Source organism: Triturus cristatus, chromosome 2_1 (genome assembly GCF_964204655.1).
Source record: "Triturus cristatus chromosome 2_1, aTriCri1.1, whole genome shotgun sequence".
Lineage (NCBI taxonomy): Eukaryota > Metazoa > Chordata > Amphibia > Caudata > Salamandridae > Triturus > Triturus cristatus.
The window spans coordinates 934,642,366-934,668,467 of record NC_140581.1 but is presented as its reverse complement, the minus strand read 5'-3'; positions in this window follow the sequence as shown (position 1 = coordinate 934,668,467).

Genomic DNA, 26,102 nt, shown 5'->3' with positions numbered 1-26,102 from the left:
TGGAATACAGTGGGAATAACAGCATTAATATATATAGTATTTTGGTTCATGACTTTCTTATCGGTTTCGGCAAAAGACAATTTTTACAAGGTGTAACAGTATTTCTATACCAATGGTTCTGATGTGCTTTCCGTGAGTTCTACATCAGAAACGGTTCATGATCGACATTTGGGTATTAGTCACGATGCTGATGGTGAACAGTCTAGCCTAAGGAAGGAACTTGCTCATTAGGAAGATCTTCGCTTCCTTCATGAATGTTGCTGTCTTTGGAATTTTTCTAATGTTTGGAAAGAGTGAGTTCCAGATTCTGGTGGCTGCTCCGGAGAAAGCTCTGTCATACATTTTCTTCTTCCGAAAGATAGGTGGTTTCAGCAGCAGCTCTCTGGCACTCCTAGCTGGTCTGCTTCCCCCTGAGAGCTCAATTTTCTGAGCTAAGTACCTTGGAGTTTTGTAGTGGAGCGCTTTGTGGGTAGTACATGCCAGTTTGAGTTGAATTCTGGCTTCGTATGGTAACCAGTTTAATGCTTTCAGGTGAGGGGCGATATGGTCGTATTTTCAAGATCCAGTAATGAGTCTTGCCGCCGCATTTAGACATGCTTTTAGTGGAGCTGTGGACATTTTTGATAGACCTGCTAGAGTTGTACATCCATATTCGATCATTGAAATAACTAAGGACTGGACTGCCAGTTTGAGGTCTGCCATAGAGATGAGTGGTTTCATTTTTCTAATATAGTTCAGGTGAAACCGGGCACTTTTTGTCATTGATTTGATGTGGGCTTTCATGTCTAGGTTCTTATCAAGCGTGATTCCCAGAGATTTTGTAGATTCAACTAGGGTAGGGGTACAGTTTAGCGCTGTGATCAGTTTGGTCCATTCCTTCACTTCTGTGGGTTTCTTCGGTGGTGATATTAATAGGAATTCCGTTTTTTGTGCGTTTAGTTTCAGACGATTGCTAGTTCACCAGTGTAATGACATTTTTTAAGGCCTCATTCATTTTCTTTATGTCTTCCAGTGATGTTATATTGATGTAGATCTGCGTGTCATCTGCATACGTGTGACAAGATATGCATGCGTCTCGGAGAATTTCTGTGAGTTGTTCAAAATTAAAGGTTGAATAGTGACGGAGATAGTGTTGATCCTTGAGGGACTCCAATCGAATTTGGACATGATCGGGAGAGCGTCTGGTTGACCAGAAATCTTTGAGTTCTGTTCTGAAGGAAGGATTCAAACCCTTTCAGAACAATTCCAGAGAGTCCCATCCTGTCTTGAAGCCTGGCTAGCAGTTTTTCATGGTTTACCATGTCAAAGGCAGACGATAGGTCAAGAAGGCCTGTAGCGCATCATCCACTATGTGTAAGATTGCTGTTTCCGTACTGTGGCCTGGTCTGAATCCTGATTGGCATTCATCCAGTAGCTTGAAATTGGCGATGTGATTGCTCAGTTGATTTTGTACACATTTCTCAATTAGTTTGGCAAGTATTGGAATATTGGTTACTGGGCAAAAGTTATTTGGCTCTGCCGGGTCCGCTGTATGCTTTTTGATGATGGGAAGGACTTGACCTGTTTTTAGGCATTCTGGTAAGATCCCTTGAGAGAGTGAGGCATTTATTATTTTTGTCTATACTGGGACGACAGTATGATTGATTCTTTTTAAGCATTTAGAGGGGAGGGGGTCATTGTAGTGATTATTAGGTTTGATATCTGAGAGAGTTTTGTCAATGGTATTCTGGTCATAAAGCTTGAAGCTTGCCCATTGTGCATTGTTTTTCAATCTATCATGATTGTTTGTGGTGGTATCATTGTTCTGTGTTGGTAGTTGGCTAGGAAGGTTGTTGGCTGCCAACCTGAGCTCTCTTTCTATTGTGTTGGCCTTGTCAGGGAAGAATGTTGAGAATTCTTCGCAGCTCAGTTGAGTTTTAGTAGTTTCTTGTGCAGATTTGGCAAACTTATTTGATTGTTGTTTTAACATCTCGAATAGTTTCCGCGGTCTGTTTTTGGCGTTGTCCAGTTCCGATCTAAAGAATTCCTTCTTGGAGTTGAGTACCTTTTTGTTGTACTCGTTTCTGATTTTTCTGAGTGTTTTAAGCTGGGGGGATGATGGGTGCTGTCTCCATTTTCTTTCTGCAAGTCTCAGTTTCCGCCTATCTTCATTCAGTGTCTCATTAAACCATGGATTTTTATCCTTCTCAGATATTATTTTCAGTTTTAGTGGCATGGTGGAGTTGACTATATTCGTCATTGACTTGGTGTAGTGCTCAGTGAGTTCGTTAGCGTTCAGCAAGTTGTTAGGCAGATTTAGATCCTTCTCACATCTTGCTATTAGTAGTTCAATACTAGGGTCTTTGGTGTCCCGGGTCCACTTTTTCAGTTTGACAGTCTGCGTGGTCTTGCTCTTTTTTATTGTGGGTATCAGGAAGGTTATGGCATGATGATCTGACCAATCGCAAGGAACAATTGATTGGACTGTAATATCTTTACTCCTTGAAATTACCCAATCTAAGGTTGCCCCTTTCGAGTGAGTTGGCTGTGTGCAGGCTTGAGTAAGGTTCAGATCTGTTAAAAAGTCTTTAAGTGCGTTGATCTGTTTGTCATTATTGTCATCCCAGTGTAAATTAAAGTCGCCTAGGAATATGTTATTAGCGTGACTGTTAGAGTTAGCCGTGATGATCTCCATTAACTGTTCTATGAAAGTAACATTATTGCCTGGTGGGTGGTAAAGCGCATGCAGGTTGCACCTTTGATTGTCTGCAGTTCTTATATTGAGGCCTAGGTAATTGCCACTGCAAACCCTTGCAAGATGGAAGGGGAAGAGAAGAAGTGTCTCTTACACAACAATGGACTATGTAATAGTTTGGGAAAGATGATGTGCTTTCAAAGAATGAGTAAATTGTGTGATTACTGACTGCAATGTGGAAGCTGTGCTTGGGTTAGCAGATGGCATTTTTCTAGGCCTACCCAAGATTCCCTTTTCACTATGTGGCACTATTTGTGGCATTGAGCTCCCTATCCCGATGCCGCTTATTCTGCCCATAAAAGACATGAGTTTCCATGCTGGATTACTGCTACAATAGTGGAAGGGGTGGGGGTGAGTGTCTGAAAAGTCTCAGCTCTCCGTTGATCATCTCCTTGTGTTTGATTTGTCTGCCCTAAGTTGGCAGGGTATGCCCAGACGTGGGTCCCTTGCTCACTTTGCCACTGGATACAAGCTAGCCTGGCAGATGAGTGGTGTTACCCCCAAAATCACTCCCAGGATGCTTGTTTCCAGTCCAGGGATGACCTGGCTCGGCAGTTCGGGCTGGTCTGTTGCCATGAGGCACAGGGTCAAGACTGATTTGCATATGGCTGAGTCTGAACTGGGGTGGCAAAGTGAGCTAAAGAAGAATGACAGATTCAACCCAGATCTGTGACTGAGGGGTGAGTGTCTGAGAAGTTTCAGTGCTCTGTCCATCATCTCCTTGTGTGTCCCATACAATAAGGCCTGTTGTCTCTTTCATGCCTCAAATCCCGCATTCACTGCTATATCGTAAAAAATTAATATTTTTGAGGTAGGCTGTGCATGACTCACACCAAACAGTGGCATGGTGAAGGTGAGGATTACATATTTCTTTGCAGGATAAAATGAGAGGATGGTTGCAGCACAGTGTTGCAATATGTCTGGATTGTGGTGCAACCATCCTTTTCTGTAAATTTGGCTCTCTGATAGCTCAGGTTATTATAACATTTTCAACTGCACAAGGTTTCCATATAGGGCACAGGAGTTGAGTTTTTCCCTGTGCTTGTCATGGATCAGAAATAAAGAAGACTTTTTTTAGATGTTACCTCTGCTAAACATTGGATGTTGGACCCTCATCAACTGGCGCACTTTGCAGAGTTTGTACATAATCATTTTTGGGACAATGTTTTCAACTTTTTTTTGCTGTCATATCTGAAGCCTGCTATGGTCAGTACACTGCTAGCTGTCATACCATAGTGCATCGTTTACAGCTGCCAGAGTAATACAGCTGGACATCTTTTCAAAAACCTCTATCTATTACCTCCAACTAGGAAGTCCTTTCAACATGGCTAACAGCGGCCAGCAACGAAAACGCCCCTCTTAGGACAATAAGATCTGCAAGTCGCCATGAAGCCCAGCGATGGTTCTCTACAGACCTAAAAATACAAAAACTAGCACTCCGTCAATCCAAAAGGAGATGTAGCTACTCCCCTGACAAAAAAGAGATTTATGCAGCCCAACTTAAACTATACAAAAAGTCGATCTCTGCAGCCAAGGCTACTTGTTTTTCTTTAAAAATTCTTACTTCTTCCACTAGGTCAAAGGAAATATTCTCTATCATCAATGAACTATCCAACTCCGGCAGAGTTACAGTAAAACCTACACTATCTCAAGAACTATGTAACTCGCTCAATACCTTTTTCATAGATAAAATCAGTGCCATTAAAACCAGTATTCCTACTTGTACTACCTTTAAGACCTTTATGGGTCACCCACTGACAGCTGCCCGCCTCACATCTTACGAGAAGTTTTCTCTTCTCTCCAGAGGCCTGCTCTTTCTTTACTTAAGGAGTCACTGTCTCAGGGATCCCTTCCAAGAGCCTTTAAAGAAGCGGTTATTGTTCCCCTTTTTGACTGGGGGAGAATGTCTGCATTGTCAGCATTCCGTCCATCATTTGTTTGTTGTAACCCCCTTTTAAAAAAGTCAGGGGCAGATCCCCAGACCTTGACTAACTACTGCCCAATCTCTCTTCTCCCCTACCTGGCCAAGGTACTAAAATCCCACGTGGCTAAATGCCTCTGCAACTTTATGGAACAATCAGTATATCTTGACCCCCATCAAGCAGGATTTCGTCCAGCCCATTCAACAGAGGCAGTGATACAGACCGTGCTGGACACAGTTCGGAAGGAAGCTGATAGAGGTTCCCCTCAGGTCCTGGTGCTGTTGGAACTTTCAGCTGCATTCAACACAGTTGACCATAGTATTCTGATCGACCGTGTCCAGGACGCCTGCCTCCAGGGTTCAGCTCTTAGCTGGATAAGATCGTTTTTGGAGGATTGTTCCCAGTCAGTCTGCCTAGCCCAGTTCACAGCACCTAAAATGACTATAACATGTGGAGTAACCCAGGGTTCATCATTATCACCTCACCTGTTCAACCTATATCTCCTCCCACTGATTCGGTCATTATAAGAAAGGAAGATGTGTAGTATAACTATGCTGACAATCAGCAATTAATGTTTACCATCAATAACACTCCCGACTCTGTGTCCGAGTTTCAAGCTATCATGCTGTACATCTGTGACTGGATGAACAGCAACCATCTAAAACTTAATCCGGACAAGACCAAACTCATCGTGATAGGAGGCACTCAGAACCCTTGGACCTCCCACTTCTGGCCAACTGAGTTGGGCTCCTCTCCTATTCTATCACCCTCGGCCAAGAGCCTTGGGGTGATAATCAACAGCGACCTGACTATGAAAACCTAAATTGGGTCAGTCACTTCGACCTGATTCTTCCAGCTGAGAAAGATAAAGAAGATCAGTAGATACAGGCTGTCCTAGCCCTGGTCATATCACATTTAAATTATGCCAACTCTTTATATTTTGGCATCCTATTATACCTTATTAAAAGACTGCAATTGGTACAGAATCCGACAGCAAGATGGATTTTCCAGCAGCCTAGATGGCAGCATGTCTCCCCTCTCAAGAGAGAGCTGCACTGGCTCAACATCCCTCAACGATCAGCATTCAAAGTCGTCTGCCTTATTTTTAAGGCCTTGCACGGCACATGCCCAAAATTCATCAACAGCCTTATCCAAACACATGTACCTACTTGCAACCTGCGTTCATACCATATGATCCTGTTGGCCATACCTCCACATAAATTGAAACGCCAAGGTGGAAACAGGTTTACTGTGCTGGCGCTGAGATTCTGGAACTCGCTTCCAGCTGATATTAGAGCCTGCACAGACTTATTGAAATTTAGAAAGCTCCTTAAAACAAGGCTATTCACCCAAGCGTATGTCTGAATTTAAGCACACAATAAATCAACAGGGCTTCAGTAGATCCTATAACTAGCGCCAAGAAACCAATCGGTGTATGTGCGCTCTATAAGATAATATAACATAACATAACATTTACTTACTTAACTGGTAAACAGTGCACTAAACTCTTCAAAGAACAACACAGAAGTGTCCGTTTGCACATATGGAGGAACTACTCCCTCAACTCAGAAGGAAGAGCAAAGTCAGCCTGCAGTGCTTGCAGGACAGGGAAGGTTTCAAAGGAGTCCTGCTTCAGCACCTGAGTGGCTAGCAAGAGTATTCAGTAAAGTAACAACAGTGATGCCAGATGTCTCAGAGAGCACCTAGCTGTTCAGTGTGGACATTATTTTTATTATTCCTTTAGTAAACCTCAGACGTATACATATCCGAATGGAGACCAAATTGAAACCGACAAGGTAAGCTATTCATCGGAGTCCCATTCTGCCGAAAACTCAATGGCACACTGAGATCCATTTATCATTACCTTCACCTCACAGAATCAAGAATATCTAGGGTCAAATCTGCCTGGCTACGTAAAAATGAAATTCCTAAGATTCAGACTGTTCTACGTTCCTATTAATGAATTTGAGGGGAAATAGAATCCAGCTCTTAAAGGAAAAACTGCTTGTTAACTGTGCAGACTTACTGCTGAAACCCTTTTGCACAGTTTATGTATTTGTCCCAAATTTTTATATTTCAGAAAAATGCACCTATGACCAATTTTTAATAAAGCCAAAATCAGATCAACTGTAGAGGCTGTTAGATCATTGGCAAAGCACAAATATGAAGTAGCATACACAATAGAAAATTCGGGTTTGGACATCCTATTTATAACAGAAACCTGGGCAGATGCTGCCTCAGACCCTAATTTTATTACCGCTACCCCTGCGGGATTTCGAGCAATTAGAGTAGACAGACCATTAAAAAGAGGCAGTGGAGTGGCTATTATTTTTACAGAACATTTTCCAGTCACCTATTATCCTGTTTCTACTACTTCCTATGAGGCCCTCCACTTCACATTTGAACTTAATTCTAAACTGACCTTTAAAGGCATTTTATTGTATCGACCTCCAGGCACTAGAAATGTTTTTTTAACAAACCTTGATACCCTCCTCGAACCCACTCTTTTAAATAAGGACTTTACTATCCTTGGAGATTTTAATTTCTATCTGGAGGATCAAGATAATAGAGATACGGCGGTGCTTTCAGACACCCTAGGAGCCGTAGGTTTAACTCAACTAGTGCAATCCCCAACCCATGAGACCGGTCATACGCTGGATGGCGTTTTTACATCAGCTCACGGGCTTACAGTGAAAGAAATCCTTCCACTGACATGGTCTGACCACTCGCTAATTAAGTTTAATCTTCCTTGCATCATTGCGGGACAGGCGAGCATTACTAAGCCGCCTGTCTCTTCCTGTAAAGCATGGAGTAAAGTGGACAAATTAACCCTTCGTACCCATCTGGAAGTGTCACCACTTCAACTTCAGAGCCATGTGGACTTAGCGTTCACCAAATACACCAATTGGGTTTCTGATGCAGTTAACGCCTCGGTACCCACAAAAATATTGTCCAGAAATAGGAGTATCCCTTTTGACCCCTGGTTTTCTGAAACACTTCAGAAGGAAAAGCAAAACTGTCGCCGTATGGAACGTCGTTGGCGAACAAACTATCACGAGTCGGAAAAGGATGTGTACAGGATGGCCTTGAAGAATTACAAAAATGTACTTATAGCGGAAAAAAAGAACTACTTCACTCAACAGATCGAGACAGCCAATAACTCCCCAAAGGATTTATTTTTGGTAATAAATAAACTTACCTACAAGTTTTGCAATGATATTGCTGCAACATTCAAATCTAAAGTTTTTGATATTTTTAAAGCTTTTAAGGATGGATCAGAGCCCTGCCTTTTGGCCCAAACGAACGGTCCAGACCTTGATAAAAGCATCTTGCTTAAATTCTCTCCTGTCTCTTCGGAAGTTGTAGAAAAACACATAAACGGCCCGCCAGTACTTCTTAGAGAAATAGTAGATTTGGTGAGTCCTGGGCTTGCTAATATTTTCAGCCTGATGTTTAACTCTGGTATCTTTCCCATTAGCTGGAAGGAAACGTTCATTCTCCCCTTATTAAAAAACCCCACCTTAGATGCTACCAACCCTATTAACTATCGACCTATAGCCAGACTACCAACACCAGCTAAAATAGTAGATCAAATTATGAATTTTCAATTATCACAATTTATCAGTGAGAACAATCTGTAAGATCATTCCCAGTTCGGATTTCGCAAGGAACATAGTACTGAAACGGCGCTTATTAAGGCTACCGAAGAGATCAGAGCGGTGATGGATGGAGGAGGCACAGCTGCTCTTGTGCTCCTCGATCTATCTGCCGTTTTTGAAACGGTTGATCATGTTCTTTTGCGGCAGCGGTTGGAGAAGTTGGGAGTAGGTGAAACGGCCCTGGCGCTGCTGTCCTCCTTCCTAGAGGGTCGTAGATCAACGGTGTCACTTGACGGATTCGACTTGGCTCCTTATGTTCTGCCGTGTGGAGTTCCACAGGGCAGTTCACTAAGCTCTTCTTTGTTCAACATTTACGTTTCCGAACTGGTTCCACTGATTCGGGAATTTGGGTTTAGTCTGACGTCATACGCCGACGACACCCAGATTGTGGTAGCTGCATATAAACATCAAAGCTCTCCTTTCCAGCAGTTTAAAAATTGTATGGGTACAATTAACAGATGGATGAGTGCACATTGCCTCAAACTTAATTCAGATAAAACGGAAGTTCTGATTTTTGGTAGTATGCAGCCAAATTGGGGCAATCTGTGGTGGTCGGCAGAGATGGGCATACCTCCCAAACCAGCAGCCAAAGTCAAGAACTTGGGTGTATGAATTGACAATAAACTAACACTCTGTCAACAGACCAATGTTATTGTCTCCGCTTCATATTTTCTTATAAAGAAGATAAGGAAGATACTTCCGTACATCCCGGCAGATACCAGATAAACGATAGTTACATCTCTTATCCAGTCCAAATTAGACTACTGCAATGGGCTATATCTGAATGTCCAGAAGCAGTGCCTAAAGAAGCTCCAGATGGTCCAAAACTCTGTGGCACATTTACTGTTCAATATCCCCAGGCACAAAGTGGTATCTAATGAAATCCGCAATCTGCACTGGCTCCCTGTACCACAGCATATTAAATTTAAGGCATTGTGTCTTGCCTATAAGGCCTTAAATAACTCAGGCCCCTCTTTTCTCCAGAACCTTTTTGTATGGTACCAACCGACCAGACATCTATGGTCGAGTTCTGGGTGCACACAATCACAGGGCAATCCTCACGAAGGACTGAGGCTACAAGAAACACACGCACACAGCGTCGCTGAGACACTTGAGTTCCGGGTGCACACTTCACAGGGTAATCCTCACGAAGGTCTCGGGCTGCAAGAAACACACGCACACAGCGTCGCTGAGACTCACTTGGACTCCGGGTGTGCACAATAACAGGGCAATCCTCCCGAAGGTCTCAGGCTGCACAAAGCACACGCACACAGCGTCGCTGAGACTCACTTGGACTCCAGGTGCCGACGATCACAGGGCAATTCTTACGAAGGTCTCAGGCTGCAAAAAGCACATGCACACAGCGTCGCTGAGACACACCTGGACTCCGGGTGCACACAATCACAGGACAATCCTCACGAAGGGCTCAGGGCTCAACAGTGAAAAACAAAATGGAAAGTATTTCACTAGTAGCATTTGCATTACCAGCCCTGGCACACATAGTGCACTTTACTAGGGACTTTACTAGTAAGGCAAACATACTAATCGTGGACAACTAATTACCATTATACTCTACACAGGGAGCACTAGCACTTTGGCACTGATCAGCAGTGGCAAAGTGCCCAAAGCATCTAGGTTGGCAACACCATGTCAGAAAAAAGATCTAGGGGGAAAGCAAAAAAGTTTAGGGAACTTTAGCCAGAAAGGGCCAAGTCCAACAGTTCATCTTGGTGCAAAGTTTGCCTTCTGACATACAACATTTTGGGAGAAAAAGTGCCCGTCGACAAGTTGTTGGTGGGCAAGCTGCAAGTGGAATCCGAAGCAGGGCTCAATGTCAACAGGTTGCTGAGGAGCAAGGTCCAATTGCATTCATTGACAAAAGTGAGAATGCTCCGAGAGGTCGAAGTCCGAGGTCTGCGCCCATGAAGGTCTCAGCGTGGATCGGCTTTGGTCCAGTGTTGGGTCTCAGTGAAGCCATCTGCGTTTAGACTTAGAAACTTTTCTGGAAGTCAGCTCTCCTTCAGTGGGGCAAAAGAGCAATCTGAAGCCGACCGGTCTGCAGCTTCAAATGCGCTTCCCGTCTCAGATGGCTGGCCAGTGAGAAAGTTGGCAAAACGTTTCTATGTCCCAGCTTCTGCAGTTTGGACAGGAAGAGCACACTCTAACATCAGCCAATGGCCCAGGACCAGGGAGGCACCACTTGGATATTAGGACTCACTACAGCAAAGGCCAGCATGAGGGGCCAGAGCAGTTCCAGTTCAAACTGGACAGCTCGACAGTTGCAGGGATAGAGGCAACTGGAAGCCTCTCTGTCCCTGCAGCTCAAACAAGAGCTCAGCCAACTGACCCTCAGAGTCATTTCTGGAGTCTTATGTTCAAGGCGAGCAGGTCTAGTACTACATCAAGTTTTTCAGGCAGCAGGGCAGTCCTCTTTCTGATGCACACAGCTCCAGAAGTGTTCTGAGAGGAGGTCTGTAGGATCCACTTTTATGCCCAGTGCCAGCCTTTGGTGGAATGCCAAACCAGTTGTGGTCTATCCCCACGGTGCTTGCTGTCAGTGTGACTAGAGAGACAAAGGGCAGACAGGCCCAGCTGTGAGTTGCATCTGCCAGTAACAGGGTAGGCACTCTTTAAAGTCAGGAAGGGGTTGAGTACAGCCCAAGGCTATCCAGTTCAGGATAGGGTCACTCCCAGGACCCTTTGTCCACTGACCAGGAGCAATACATATAACACTTCAGGAGAGCTATCTGAGGTCATGTGACACTGAATGCTGGCAGAAAGCCACATTTGGCTTAGGCAGAAAAAAGACAATTTTCTAAAAGTGTAATTTCGCTGCGAGAATGAAACCGCCTGGCATGTAGTCGGCAGTTCCACCCTCCTTATTACAATGCGACTGCCGTGTAGGCAGTCGTAAAAATGCCTTTTACCATTGCGGCTCGTGTTATGGCCAAGAAAAAGGCTGCAACACAAGCTGGCATTTTGTAAATATTCATGAACCGTGCCTGGCACACAGTGCATGGATGTTTGGGGGGCACCACATGTGCCCTCCTGGGCTCATAGCAGAGGCCCACGGGGGCCGTGCTAGAGGCCCTCAAAGTCTTATTCCGGCTTCCTTTTTATGGCTGTCGGACTGCCGTGAAAAGGCGGTTGGGAAGGGCCATCCTAATCCCTATGGCGGTGCCTCTGCAAGCACCACCCCTATTGTAGGAATTACGGTCAGACGTGCTCCTTGAGCCTGTTGGAGGCGCCGGTTGGTCCCTCTGTGTGCTGTGGTACGACCGACCGTATGGTAAAAGCGATGATCGGACCACTATGCTGGATGTCGGTGGGACTGCCACCGACGGCCTATTCAAATGAGTCCTTGATTCATATTTCTAGCCCCTCCCAAGCTGAAGTTAAACATTATAATATGTTATAAGTTAACCCTTTGTTTGTCTATGAGAAAGCCAGCCTTGCTACAGTAAAAAACGACTTTTTAGGTTTTTTACTGCCAGGATATGTAAAGTTTTAAACATACAAGCCCTACTTTTTAAATGCCATGCGCCCTGCCCAATGGGCATTTAGGGCCTACCTTAGGGGTGACATATAAGTATTAAAAAGAAAGGTTTAGACGTGGCAAAGCGTTATCTTAAAAATGACAGTTTAAAACCACACACACAGGCTGCAAGGGCGGGCCTGGAGAAATGTTTTACAAGGCTACTTTAGTAGTTGGTACAATGAGCGCTGCAGTCCACTAGTAGCATTTAATTTACAGGCCTTTGGTAAATGTAGTACCATATAATAGGGAATTACAAGAAAATTAAATGTGGCAATCAGGTATATGCTCATTTTATCATGTTTAAAAGAGAGAGCAGAGGCACTTTACCGCTGGTTAGCTGGAGTAAAATGTGCAGAAGAAGACAAAAAACTGGAGTGATCCTGTAGAAAGGGCATATATCTATGAGTGAGTACTGACCATGGAGGTTTCTTGCAGTTACTCCCTTCTATTGGTATTTATTTCACAATGGTTGTCTATACTACAAGTATTGGGGTTCCCTTTTTGATGCACAGCTGAAAACCTTGTAGCTGCCAGAATGTGTGAAATTACTTGATGTGAGAACATTTAGGGCCCAGTGTACAACTTTTGCATTTACAAACTCTGCAATTTGCAAAATGTCAGAGTTTGGAAACCCAGAAGTATTATGTGTAATGCATTCTGTGAGTCAGAAAAGTTTTTCTGACTCATAGAACAAGTTTTGTCATCCACTCCGAATCACAATTAGCAGGAGGCATGAAAGCCCCCCCTCGTTATTCCAAGTCATAATTGTACGTATCGATGGTTTGCATCAGCGATTGTTGTGGCAAACCATTGATCAGTTACTGATACCTCAAAGGAGGTGGTAACAGGTTCACTGATGGATTTCAGTGATGTGCAGACAACAGACTCTGATGCTAACCCTGCTCAACCCACTCCAGCAAACTAAGAACCAAATTGAACCCCATGCGCTACACTCCTAAAGGACTATATGGTGAGAAAAAGAAGAATGCATGGAGAGAAAACAGTGTGCCAGCTTCCCACATAGCAGACCTCTGCAGAACGTGATGACAGAAGGAATACGGCAATGAATCCCTCAGATGGGGAATCCTGGGGATGGACCCAGTGGACCTACAACATAAGGCACCATTAATCTGAGTACTTATATCAGGATATTGATAAGATGTGAAGAAATACCAATAGTGCTGCATAATGAGGTGATCGTGTCAATCTTGATACAAGAACACCCTGAAACTCCAACCGGGGTTCATGCTTTGGGCCATCCATTTCACTAGGTTATATCCCATATATGGCTCATAGGGCGAGCTTCACGGAAAGTAGGGTGACTCATAGGGCAAGGAAGGAGGTTGCTAGAAGTTACACAGGTCTGGGATCTTCCATTCTGACTCTCCACACATTAAGCCCAACACAGGCTGGTTAAGAGATGCGGGTCTTCAGGAAACCCAAAATCGCTAAAAGCAAGGAGGTCACTTTTTCCCTCAGTTTGCTTACGGATGCTGCTCCATCACGACAAGCAGCGGTGATACAACACCTTTAGAGAGGATAGATAGATTGGCATAACCAATCGGAAGGAGGAAAAGCAGGAAGGATGGGGCCATAATAACAACCCACCAATCGTGTAATCAGGTGGGTCCTGATTGTCTCTTTGCCCTGTAGAAAGAGTCTCTTCGTAATTCCCATCAGATATACCAGAAGAAGATCGTGGTTATTTTGCACATTTGTTTTTTGCAATAAAACAAGCAGTGCCCCTCATTTCAAAACACATGTTTTTACAGTGCTGGTTTCCTTCCACAGTTCATTTGCTTAACCCCTTGGCTGCGGCGGGAATTCCGCCGTAGCGCTGGGGGGGGTTTGGGGGGCAGCGCGGTGGCGCTGTGCTCATGACGGAGCCACTCCATCATGAGCCACGGTTGAGCTGTGCTCATGACGGAGTGGTTCCGTCATGACTCCGCCCACTGCGCTAATCGCCCGCACAGGCGGGGAATCAGCGCAGCGTGAGAGGAGCGGCGGCCAACGGCCGCAGCATGACGGAACCACTCCGTCATGAGCACACGGCACCCGTGACTCATGACGGAGTGGTTCCGTCATGAGCGCTGAAAGGGTTAAAGCTGCAAATGTTCATGTTTAACATTCAAAACAAATGCCAGACATTCAGAATTTTTAGCAAAAGTTGGGAAACGTCTTCTCTGGTACTCCACATGCTCCCACATCTTCAGGGAATGGTCTTTGAGTACCCGGATGAGGATTGAAGCAGAAGAAAATGTTTTAACCTTTCTTTCAGAGCATAGCCAAAAGACCGGTACTAAATGGATTTGCTGTTGTATTCCAGGATGTTGTAGCTGGCTCTGTTTTTGGGACTTTCCCTTCTTCCATAGCCTTGGAAAAGTTGCCCGCAATAATACGTGTTCCTGGATAAATCCTGGATCCTTCTTCTCTTTGTGGGATGAGCAGGAGGCCAGTTTCCTTGAGATTTACCTTTAGATCCAGAGATTCAAAGGAAAGCAGGTTCAGTCCTCAGTCCCTTCTCAAGTAGCCTGGAATTAGGAGCAATACTTTATAATGCTAACCCTGTAGTGATCGGGATATTCGAAAACCTAATCTTATCTACATAAATTCTCAAACAATCTCCTCTTACCATTTGCAGCAGTTTCTTTTTTTTTTTACAAGTTCATCTCATAAGGCTACAACTCCCAGTTTTATAAAATGGCGACTGAGTGACTTGCTGGAGATTCTATCAATGAGCTCCCTAATGCTGCCTCCACGTCTGCCAATGCCAGCTCCTGCGCTAGTCTTACCTGAATAAGGCGCAATAGATGCTCGTGTCTTCCTGCCCACAGACCTACATCTATGGAGGTCTCTTGGATTCCCTTTCTTCAACCTAATTGCCTCAAATTGTTCCTGTTTCACGAGTGACTGCTACCACAAAAGGCGTTTCTTCATATCGGCTGACCAAAGATAAGGTTTCCTCTACCTCCGACAAATGTTTACTAAACCTAAAGTAGGGCTGACCTGCCAGTCAATTACATCCCTGGTGAATGATTTTCTGAAATGACTGGTAGCTGCCACAATGAAGAGGCCGGAAGCTTGTTATTCCTCAGAGTTCTCTCTCTGTCAGCCATTTGCTTTTTTCTACAGAACATAATTATTTTTCCTCTGTGGGCAGCCAGTCTGTAGCAGTGGTTGTCAAAGTGGTTTGGAGACTAGTTTTGAAAAGACAATAACTCATGACCTTCTTGTGATTTGTGTCAGTAAAATCTATGTTAAACATATTCGTTTTATTTTCCCTTATGGTAGAATGTCACTAGGATTATGTTTCTCGTTCTTCCAAAGCAAACTTATAAAATTGTGCCATTATAAAACCCGATAGACTTATGTGATAGTGGCTGGCAGTTTTACAGACAAGGTGACACCTCAGCTCTTGTTTGCCCTGTGTACACGTGAGTCAGCCAAGCTTGCATTTTTAAGTCTTGGCATTAAGTACCTGGACCTTGCAGCTCAAAGGCTCACTTACAGCTGGCTTATTTAATGTCAGATGTATTAATAAACGGTAAAAGTTGTTCATTTTGATATACAAAACCGAGGACTATGCTAAATTGTAGTATGTTTCCGCCCAACGTGTGAATGGGAAACACCTTGCTGTAGGTTGGCTTTTATGTCCTCTCCACAGTTAGTGTACACTTTACAGTGCAATCGACTAAAAATCAAATATGTCAATTAGATTGCCTACAATGATTGCAGTTTAAAGAAAAAAAGCACTGCTGGGTTGTTTGAGAGCCGTCCACTTGCTTGCTGAAGCGTGATGTGATGACGATAGTTAGAAAAGCTTTATAGAAAATCCATATTGAGATGCAACTAGACACATAACGCATCATATTTTTATATTCGCAACGGGGCACTTCATTTCAAAACTATGGCAACGTCACAAAGACAAAAGACCAATGCTAACGCAGGGTCACACTATGCATTTAGAACATGAATGCTCAGTGGGATCATCACATTCAGTAGCCAGTCCCAGGTGACATCAAACATGGAGAAGATGGGGAACAGGACAGTGGAAACTGCAGACATGCGGGAAAGGTATTGCCAGGACAAGACAGATTAGTTATATACTACACCAGCCACACTAGAGCCAGCTATAGAGAGTAATACATGTGGGTCAATAGAAGCAGAATTGTATAAAGACTAGCTACATGAAAGGCAGGTTGCGTCTTATAGCCTTACCATCTCCTTTTTGTTTGATTCTTCCTCAATCTGTAACCCTCTTAGAGTTTGGTACTTACCTTGTTGTTATACCTGCTGCTCAGCCAGTGTGAAGGTGGAGTGGAATGTTGGTGAGAGTGACTGTGGAATGCTGGATGAGTGTGAATGTCAGGTGGCGTATGGGCCGAGCAGCAGGAAGGCTGTTCCTGGTGGGGCTCTCTTCCTATCTTCTCTTCTACTTAAGATCATACCTGAAATAAATATACTAAAGAAGATACTACCTGGACTGGACCATCTTCATTACAACATATTTTGGTGACGATTAAGGAAGGAAGAGCCTACGTGTGCCACATTACTGGACTGTCACATTGAAGTAAGTGAATTTAAACTAAAGAAATTGAAGAGGAACTTGATGAATCTGGCCCCCAGAGCCCCACTAGTGACCACCCCATCGGTCACCCACATCCCAACGATGCCAGTTTCAACTGCACTGTTCCAGTTCCTGCTCTACTTCCCTCCCTCTGCAACTCCTTTGTGACATCCGTCCCCATCCTGCCACTTTGGGACAGTTCCCTCTCAAAGTGCAGTTTCCCAGGAGAGTGTATTTTTCTGCCTTTTTCTGCTGCCCTCCTGCTTTGGAAGAACTGTTCCTGCCTTACTGCTCATTCTGCTACTTTTGAAAAGACTGTTCCTGCCCTGCTCAAGAATGTCCCCGTCATCCCACCTTCCTGCCATGCTGCCTTGGAACAATTTACTTTCTTGCAACGCAAACATGCCAGCTATTATTCAATTCTGATTTTGCCATTGTGCTGCCTTCCAAGTCTGGGTTTTACTTATCACTACCAGGCTTTCAAAAGTTCTGCTATGTCTCTGTTGTACTGGAGGCTCCATGTATGTTTTCCATCATTATCATCTCTACATGTATTACATTGAAATTATTTCCTTGCACCAGTGCTGCATGTAATTATTGTATTGTCATCTTTTCATGCATCATTCTTTTTGTGATTAATTTGAAGTTGATTCTCGTTTCTGTAAAAAAGGGAGATGTGTTATACCTGCTGCTCAGCCAGTGTGAATGTGGAGTGGATGTTGGTGAGAGGTGACTGTGGAATGCTGGATGAGTGTGAATGTCAGGTGGTGTATGGGCCGAGCAGCAGGGAGGCTGCTCCTGGTGGGGCGCTCTTCCTATCTTCTCTTCTACTTAAGATCATACCTCGAATAAATATATTAAAGATACTACCTGGACTGGACCATCTTCATTACAACATTTTTGCTGCTTAGTTCTGTTTCCCATCTTGTAGACTTCTCTTTTAGTAGTGTCTGATTACTCTGCTAAGGTTCATGGGCAGGGGATTCCTGGTATGCCAGGGGGCTAGTCACAGTTCACCTGCACTCCACAGTGAGTAAGCCAAATACCAAATTATTGTTGCAAAAACCCAAAGTATATGTTTATCGTATTTTCCCTGCTTACTGTGCTCCTTACCTCCCAGCAGGCAACTCACAGTCCCATGACTATTTTCTAAGGTTCCACCACCATTGGTTCTGTTATTCCTTCCTGGATCTTTCAACCAACCACCGGCTGGAACAAGTCTCTCTATCTCTATCTCTCCACTCCCTTTTCTCTTTCCACTCAGGTCCCCTTCAAAAACAAAAGGCCTACTAAGGAGGTGGGTGGACCCATAGGGGAGTATGAGGAGGGATTGATATATAAATCATTCACTTGTATATACTCCAGTGGTGCCATGCATGGTCTGATGGAATATGGTCCTGACCAATAAAAGGCTCTATGACACTTAGTAAGGCACCTTAGGCTAGTGTGGCATTTATTGAAGGATTGACGCATTCTTGCCTTGTGTTTTGTTGCATATAGCCTAACGATAAGTGTCTGGTTCCCACGATATATGAAGAGGATCTTGACTCACCAAGCGATGATGAGGATGATGAAACAATGGGACAAGCACAGCTACAGCGGGATGCAGATGGGATTGAAATAAGATAGGTACTATTTAGGAATTGTTTATATTGAGTGAAGCCAAAACACATTGATGGAACATCAGTAATTGAGGATAACAATGCCTTTTTTCCAAGAATGTTTTCAAAGACACAGTCCTACACCTAATGCAATCCCAATATCTCCATCATTAGAATATACTCAACACAATCCTACCTTCACCATACTCTGACAATCTTCTCATCAGAACATGTCCAAAAAAGTAATGTCAAATCTGTAATTTTGCTTTAAAACACTCTGAACTGAAAATGCCTCGGCTTGAAAAAAATTTACTGAATTGAACAGCGTTCATTAGAAGGTAGCATCAAATAGGGATAATATGGAGTTGACTTTTTATTCACACTGAAAATTACTCAAAGTCTCCTTTGCGGGTTCTTTTGCAAAACCCAAGTTCTTTAGATGCTCTGCTTTCCCAGGGAAACAGACCCGGCACATTATGCATTGAATAGACTTGATCCATGAATGAGGCACTATCAATGTAGAATGTGGAATGTGTTAATCAGAAATGTGCAGGGAAACATTTACCTCAATCAACTTCAAGGGAAAGAATCATTTAAAGCAAAATCACACTGGATTGAAATGAAACCTGCTCTCTGAAGATACATCATTACAGCACCTATCTTTTTTTAGTCTGGTGCAATATAATAATATCATGATTTCTGCAGCAAGTATTCATAATGGATGGCATGGTTGTGGTTATGGTACTTACAGGATGATAGAATGTTTCCCTCTTGCCTCTTTGGAACAAAGGGTTTCTTGATGCCCAGTGGTGTACGCTGTAATGATGGCACCCCCCGCAAAATATGAAGAGGGGCCCCTAAGTTTCCCATATCTCACATATATTCCTTCGTCTTGGGCTGAATGGGGGTCTATTGAAGGGCTGGGGGCTCCTGATGGGCTGGAACGCCGCCCCCATGCACTGGCCTGCATAACACCCCTGTTTATGCTGTACCATATGTCATCTTTCCACTATACTGTGTTTACAGCATTAGAGCACCCTAGCACATTTTGTGCATTTACAATAGATTTTTTCCGCCGACGTACAGATCCTGAATAGCAAGTGTTAATAGGAACCTCACTGAATGGATTACAATCCATTAAAACCTGGAAGGATGCACAACTCTGCTCCTGAGAGTTTTCAGATGCAGAGCTCTGCCTCTGAGAGGTTTCAAATCGGTGACTTTCATGTTCTACACAGAGTCTTATTATCTAACTAAGGGGCATATTATCAAGACACGCGATAAAATTTTCGCCGCTTTGGCGGCAGAAAACTGCCGCTAAAACGGCAATAATGGGCTTGATAATATGCTCTATGGAATTCCAATTGAAGCTCAGGTTAGATGTCCTTCACATCTAACATGGGCTTCAATTGGAATTCCATAGAGCATATTATCAAGCCCATTATCGCCATTTTAGAGGCAGTTTTCTGCCACTAAAGCGGTGATAATTTTATCGCCTGTCTTGATAATATGCCCCTAAGTTATCATACCAACTATGTATCCATATAAATACAGTACTTATAGTCAGGTGTAAAACTGGAATGAAGTTCTAGATATAGTTTTCTTATTTTAGTTTGTGACATCTTGAAGCTGTCCTGTAAGCAGCTGCTGTTCATGCTTTTAAAAATAAACAGACTATGTGTGCTGCAATGACTTCACCTCTATCCTGGCAAGACCTCGCCTCTCTGACAGTTATCTCCTCCATTCAGCCCTCTTCTGAGTGTGAGCCTATGTATCTCTGAACACATACTGTGTTCACTGTACAAATGCCAAAATGTCGATGTTAGTTAAATTGGAAGAGGACATTGCACACTACAGTGTAACACTGAAAAAATAACTGGCAAATCAATAGGTCTGGCGTTGTCTGCAAGCCTTTTTTTCAATTCTTGTTTTGTTGTGTAATGGCTTTTGAAAACGTTGAGAAGCTGCCGGGCAGTTGTCAATCTAAAAAACATACATTGACTAAAGCCAAACATGTTTTTTTAGTCTCAGAAAAGCACACATTACTTTAGTACTCCCTGGCACTGGAGGCAACTACTTTGTGCGTGGAGGTGCTCCTTGTGAAAGGTTAGCATGCCGTAACTCATAGTGAAGTTAGCCAATGGTTAAAGTGGGGTTATGCGTTGCCCCTTGATGCATGCTCGAGTGAGTTGGAGAAAAATGTGAATGACACCCCGACAGACAAATGGATAAAGAGTGGTTAAAACCCCTAGAAGTAACTATATCACACACGTAATTTTAGTAAATTCAAAAGGTCTTGTCTGACACAGACCTAAAAAAAATCCAATCAATGTGCTATTGGCTGTTAGTCTTTTGCCTTTGAGAAAAAAAGAAAGAAGAAAAGAATAAAGGAAAGAAATAAAAAAGTAAGGAAAGAAAGAAAGAAACAAGGCAAGCAGAAACAATGCTAAAAAAGGAAAGACCAAAGACAAGAATGAAGGAAAGTAAGAGAGAAGGAAAGAAAGGATGAATGCAAGAAAGAAAGAACAAAGGATAGAAAGAAAGACAGAAAGAATGAAGGAAAGCAGGATAAGGATAGAAAGACAAGAAAGAAGGAATGAAAGCAAGAAAGAAGGAAAGAATCAAAGAAAGAAATAAAGAAGGAAGGAAAGAAAGAACAAAAGCAGGAAATAGAGAAAGAAAGGAAAGAAGGAAGACAGGAAGAAAGGGGAATAATGAAGGAATGAAAGTACAAAAAAATGAAAGTTGGAAAGAAATCAAGAAAAATGAAAGAATGAATGAAAGAAGAAAAGAGGGCCATATTGGAGGCAAGACATAAAGAAAGCAAGAAAGAAGGAAAAAGGAATGAAAAAAGGGAAATCAGGAAAGATAGAAAAGGAAAGAAAGAAAAAAGGAAAGAAAAAAGAAGGAATGAAAGAAAAGTAAAGAAGGGATGAAAGAAAAATGGAAAAAAGAAGGAAGGAAATAATGAAGGTAAGACATAAAAGAAATAAGGAATTAAAGAATGAAAGAAAAAAGAAAAGGAAGGAAAGAAAAAAGTGTTAAAAGTGCTACAAAAAAAATATAATAAAAGCTGTGTTTCTTCCCGAGTAAAGTTTATTACAGAACCATTGGGGAAATTGAGTAAAAAATCGACATGTTCTGAAGAATTGCGTGCCTAGAATTCAAATGTATAATATTGAAGCATTCGATAATTTAATACAAAAGAGTTTCAAATGGAAGCAATCTGTCATGCTGTGAAATACCAGCAGTCACATAAAGGACACTCCAAAAAGAATTTACAACGGGATTGGTAGGAGACAGGAAACGAGAATGCATTGAATGTGGCCTCTGCACACATCTGGTATAATTTTCCCTGCTGTCACATCAAACTCTTAACACAAAGGCAACATCAAAGAAATAAATTAAAAACAAAAACATTGGCAAAGAAGGGAACTAGCTTGTGTGCAAATGTGCTCCTTGTGGAAGAGCAAATTGCAATCACTCAAAGTGAAGCTATCCAGAGGCTGAAGTGAACAGATCCCCCTGCAACATGCTGTATGCTGTAGTGAGGGGAAGAAACATTTTAAAGGCACACCAATAGACCAATGGATGAAGAAAGCTGGCTGAAATCATTTAAATACATATATTGTACGTATATATATGTTTTAATCAGAAGGTCATAGCTAACAATGCCAGACTTAAAAACACCTGCAGGGCTTCAGTAAAGCACCTCTTCCCCTCAGACTGATCTCAGGAGGTCGTAGCTAAGCCTTGTTATCTTCATTATAATGTGGACGATTCATCTTGTCATCTACTGTCAGCTGAAGTGCAAGGCCCTGTCTGGAGCCTGTGCCCAGGTAAATTAGCCCAGCTGCACCCTTCTTGTGACAGCCCTGATTCAAAGGGTATATGATTGTCAGGAGTGAGGACTCACTCTCATAGAGTAACAACTTTGACAAGAGTGGTGTAGGGCCCCTTCGCATAAAATGGGTAATGGAGGGCTTGTTTAAGACAGGTCGATGCCAACGTTTTTGTCTGGCTGATGTCTTAAATTTTTGAAGAGGTGAATGTGTGGTATTTTAACACCTTAGAGGGTAGTAAATGGCTGTTCGTAGTTGGAAATGTAAATGAATGTAGTATTGTTAACTGGAAAGGTAGCTAAACTTGTTTATCACTCTGCAGGAACCAAGAGAACATAATACAATAGCATCACACAAAGCAAGAAATAACACAACCAAAACATAAAGGCCGTAGCACAACAATACAGTCAAAGCATAATTCAATACGGAAAGAAATGTGCAATACAACACCACAATTCATTGATGCAGGACAACACAACAGCATAAACAACATAACACATCATCACCACAGCAAAATGCAACACAACAAATATGTACACACGTTCTTGTCACACTTTACCATCTCCAGAAATCTGTTTTATATTGTGGCAAAGTGTGTTTGCTCAAAGCACTGCATATACCTTCATGGACATACAATAACGCCAGTAAACTGTATTGTGATCCGGCTCGGAGTAGGGTATTGAGGCTTCATATTCTGTAGATATCAATAGGCAGAGTTCAAGTGAGGGAGAACTCCTGCCCCACCAAGGCAAAGAGTGCCATTTGCAGGTGTTGCCCCCATGATCATGTCATATAGTCAGTGACACGCTTTCATGCAGCGCCTATTAATTATTGAAAGTCAAATCAAGGCCGGTTTGCTGCAGGACCTTCCTTCAGCTGGAGGGTCCTCGCGCCCAGAGGTATTCGAGCCTCCATCAAGAGTGTGGAAGGCAGAGTGAACGTGCAGCAGCTGCATGCTGATTAGATTGACCATCAAATATTGCCTCGCGCAGCAACAACAGTTGCGAAATGTGGTATCAGACTTTTAAGTAATGAAGTGAATGAATGCCTAGCTGCTTCCATTCACGTTTTCTATGCATTTCGTCTCATACTAATAAAAAATAATTCAACAAAAAACACCTAAAAACTCTTGTATTCATTTTCCAGTCATCACGTGAACCGTGATGAGCCGCAATCGGTGAGTTCATTAAAAAATGGAATAGTACAAGCACGACAGCTACACTCTGGGGATGTGGTTGAATGTTCATTGCAGCGTTTTTAGACTTTCAGAAATAAATGAAAGAGCTATTCATAGGCTGTGGTTGAAGTCACGTTGTTTTCTTATTAGGCTACTTACAAGTCTCAACTCAGAAAGAATGTATGTCGAAGCCCGGGCCGGGGAAGGCGAAGCAGGACCCATTGGGGGTCCGGGGCTAACGCCGCCCGGAGGTGAGAAGCCCTCCCCTCGTCACCAAGCCCGTGAAAGGAGCGGCGATCAGGATTGGTCGCCCCAACGTAGCCAACGAACCCCCCAATCAGGGGGCGAGTGGCAAGCAGCTGGGGGGGTTTAAATAAGGGCGCAAGGCACAAAGTTAGCACACACACCCCCTGCAAGGAGAACACAAGCAATAACTTCCACATCCTCTAGTGCAGTGTGTAATGTTCGGCACGCGCGAGGCGTTCTAGCCTTCCGCGCTGCCGAGGTGCGCTAGCGCTGACGCGTGACGTCAGACGCTAGCGAGTGAATAATAAAGGGGCGTGGCCTCGGCGAGTTAGTCGGGAGCCGCGTGAGTAACGTAACGGTACCGGCTCCTGTGTATTCTTTAGCGCGCTCGCGCTGCCATGTGTTCTAAGACCTTAGAACCATTACACTGGCGACGAGGGGTCAATTGAGCCCTGTTGTGCTATTTTGGGTGCCCCACATTGCACACCTTGTCATCCCATGGTGCCTGAGCCTATGTATGCTGCTCCCCTCATGGTGCCCTGCCTGAGCCTACTGTGAGGCCTGGTGGGGGACACTGCAGATGCCCGGAGGATCCATCCTGACTTCGGAGGTGACGCTGGGTGTGCCCTGGTGCCCCAATCCACAGCCTGGAAGGGGTATGTCTCGCCCAGGTGATGCCGCACCTGCCCCCACGAGGTGTTTGACGACGGCCGCGTCCTCCTCCTGATCCAGGCCCATGCCAGGGGTGATCGCCTCGAACCAGAAGCGCCTGAGGATCCCGCGTACGACGCTTGGAGGTAGGCGCGCCCACCAGTTGGTGCAGCAGCGCGAGGAGGGCCAACACGCAACGCTCGGAGGGAGTGCACGCCTGGTGGCGTCGATGCAGAAGAGAGGAAGCTAGCCTCCACCGCGTGCTGCGCACGTGCCAAGATGGCGTCGATCCCCGCCATTGAGCCGTTTGTCGTCGATGGTGCCCCGTCATCCCTCGCCCCGCGCTGGAAGGATTGGACAGACCGCCTGCAATTTTACTTCGAAGGGGCTGGCATCGCGAGGGAAAGGCGCAGAGCACTGCTGCTCCACCTAGGAGGCAAAGACATCCACCGCATCTACAAAACTCTCGTGGAAGCCACGCCGAAAACGTACCACACACTGCTGAACGCGCTCAACGCCCACTTTGAGCCCATGGCGAACAGGGACTATGAAAGGTTCATCTTCCGTCAGGCCAAACAAGAGGCAGACGAATCTCTGGATGCGTTCCATGGCCGGCTGAAGGAGCTAGCCAGCACGTGTGGGTTCCGCGACGAACAGGAAGAGATCCGAGGGCAGATCATACAGGGGTGTTACTCGTCTAAGCTTCGCGTCACGGTCCTCCAGGAAGAAGGAAAGCCCCTGGCGGACATCCTCACCCTCGGGCGGTCGAAGGAGCTATCGCAAGCGAGAGCCTCGCACATGGAGGCAGCCCTACATCGCCCTGTGAAGACGGAACAAGTGCAAGTGGCGGAAACGGTGAACGTAGTGCGGCCAAAAGGGAGGCAAGCCGGAGGAAAACGACAGCCGGAGGCAAAGAAGAAAGACTGTGGGTACTGTGGCGGGCAACCCCACCGCATGCAAGACTGCCCGGCCAGAGGGAAAAAGTGCGGCGCCTGTGGGTGGCTGAACCACTTTGCGGCGGTGTGCCGGTCCACCAGAGCCAAGAAGGAGGCGGCCCATGCGGTACGCGAAGAGGCAGACAGTGAAGACATGGACGACGACACCGGGGAGTACCCGGTCCATTATGTGTTTGCAATCCACCAACCACGGACGAAGAAGCGCAGACTTCCGAAATGTCGCATACTAGTCCAACAACAAGAGGTAAAGGCGACAATCGACACTGGGGCCTCCATCGAGCTGATGGCCGCCAACGTCTACCACCAACTGCGAGCCAAACCCCCGCTGAGAGAGGCGAAGATTAGGGTGTTCGCATACGGCCAGAAGACGCCCATTCCCCTCATCGGGTGCTTCCAAACAGAGCTTCAACATGGCGAGAGGAGCATCAAAACCACCGTCTATGTCACGGAAGAGGGCAGCGGGATGCTGCTGAGCGGGCAATCGGCCGAAGAGTTGAGTTTAATATCGTTTGCCATGGCGGTTCTGGAGGAAGAACTGGACACCATCCTGGAAGAGTTTGGAGAAGTCTTCAAAGGCATCGGATGCCTGAAAGGAAAGGAAGTATCCTTACACATCGACCCGTCGGTCCAGCCAGTGGCGCTGAGGCACCGGCGGATTGCTTTCCACCTGCGGCAGAAGGTGGAGGAGGAGCTAGAGGCCCTGGAGAGACAAGGCATCATCGAAAAGGTCAGTGGGCCAACCCCGTGGGTATCCCCGATCGTCATCGCCAGGAAGCCGAAGCAGCCAGGACAAGTCCGCATCTGTGTGGACATGCGCCTCCCCAATGCTGCGGTCAAGCGAGAGCGATACCTGACGCCCACTATTGATGACATCCTGGGAGAGCTGAACGGGGCCAGATGGTTTTCAAAGATGGACCTACGGTCAGGCTACCACCAGCTACCACTTCATCCGGACTCGAGGTACATCACTACTTTTTCCACCCATGTGGGCCTCAGACGATATCGGCGCCTAAACTTCGGCATTTCGAGTGCCGCCGAGGTATTCCAAAATACCATCAGAGAGGTGCTCAGTGGGCTCCCCGGTGTGCTCAACGTGAGTGACGACCTGCTCATATACGCGTCAACCATAGAGGAGCACCACCAGCGATTGAGAGGGGTCCTCAAGAGGATTCAGGAGTCAGGCCTGACCCTGCACCGGGAAAAGTGTCA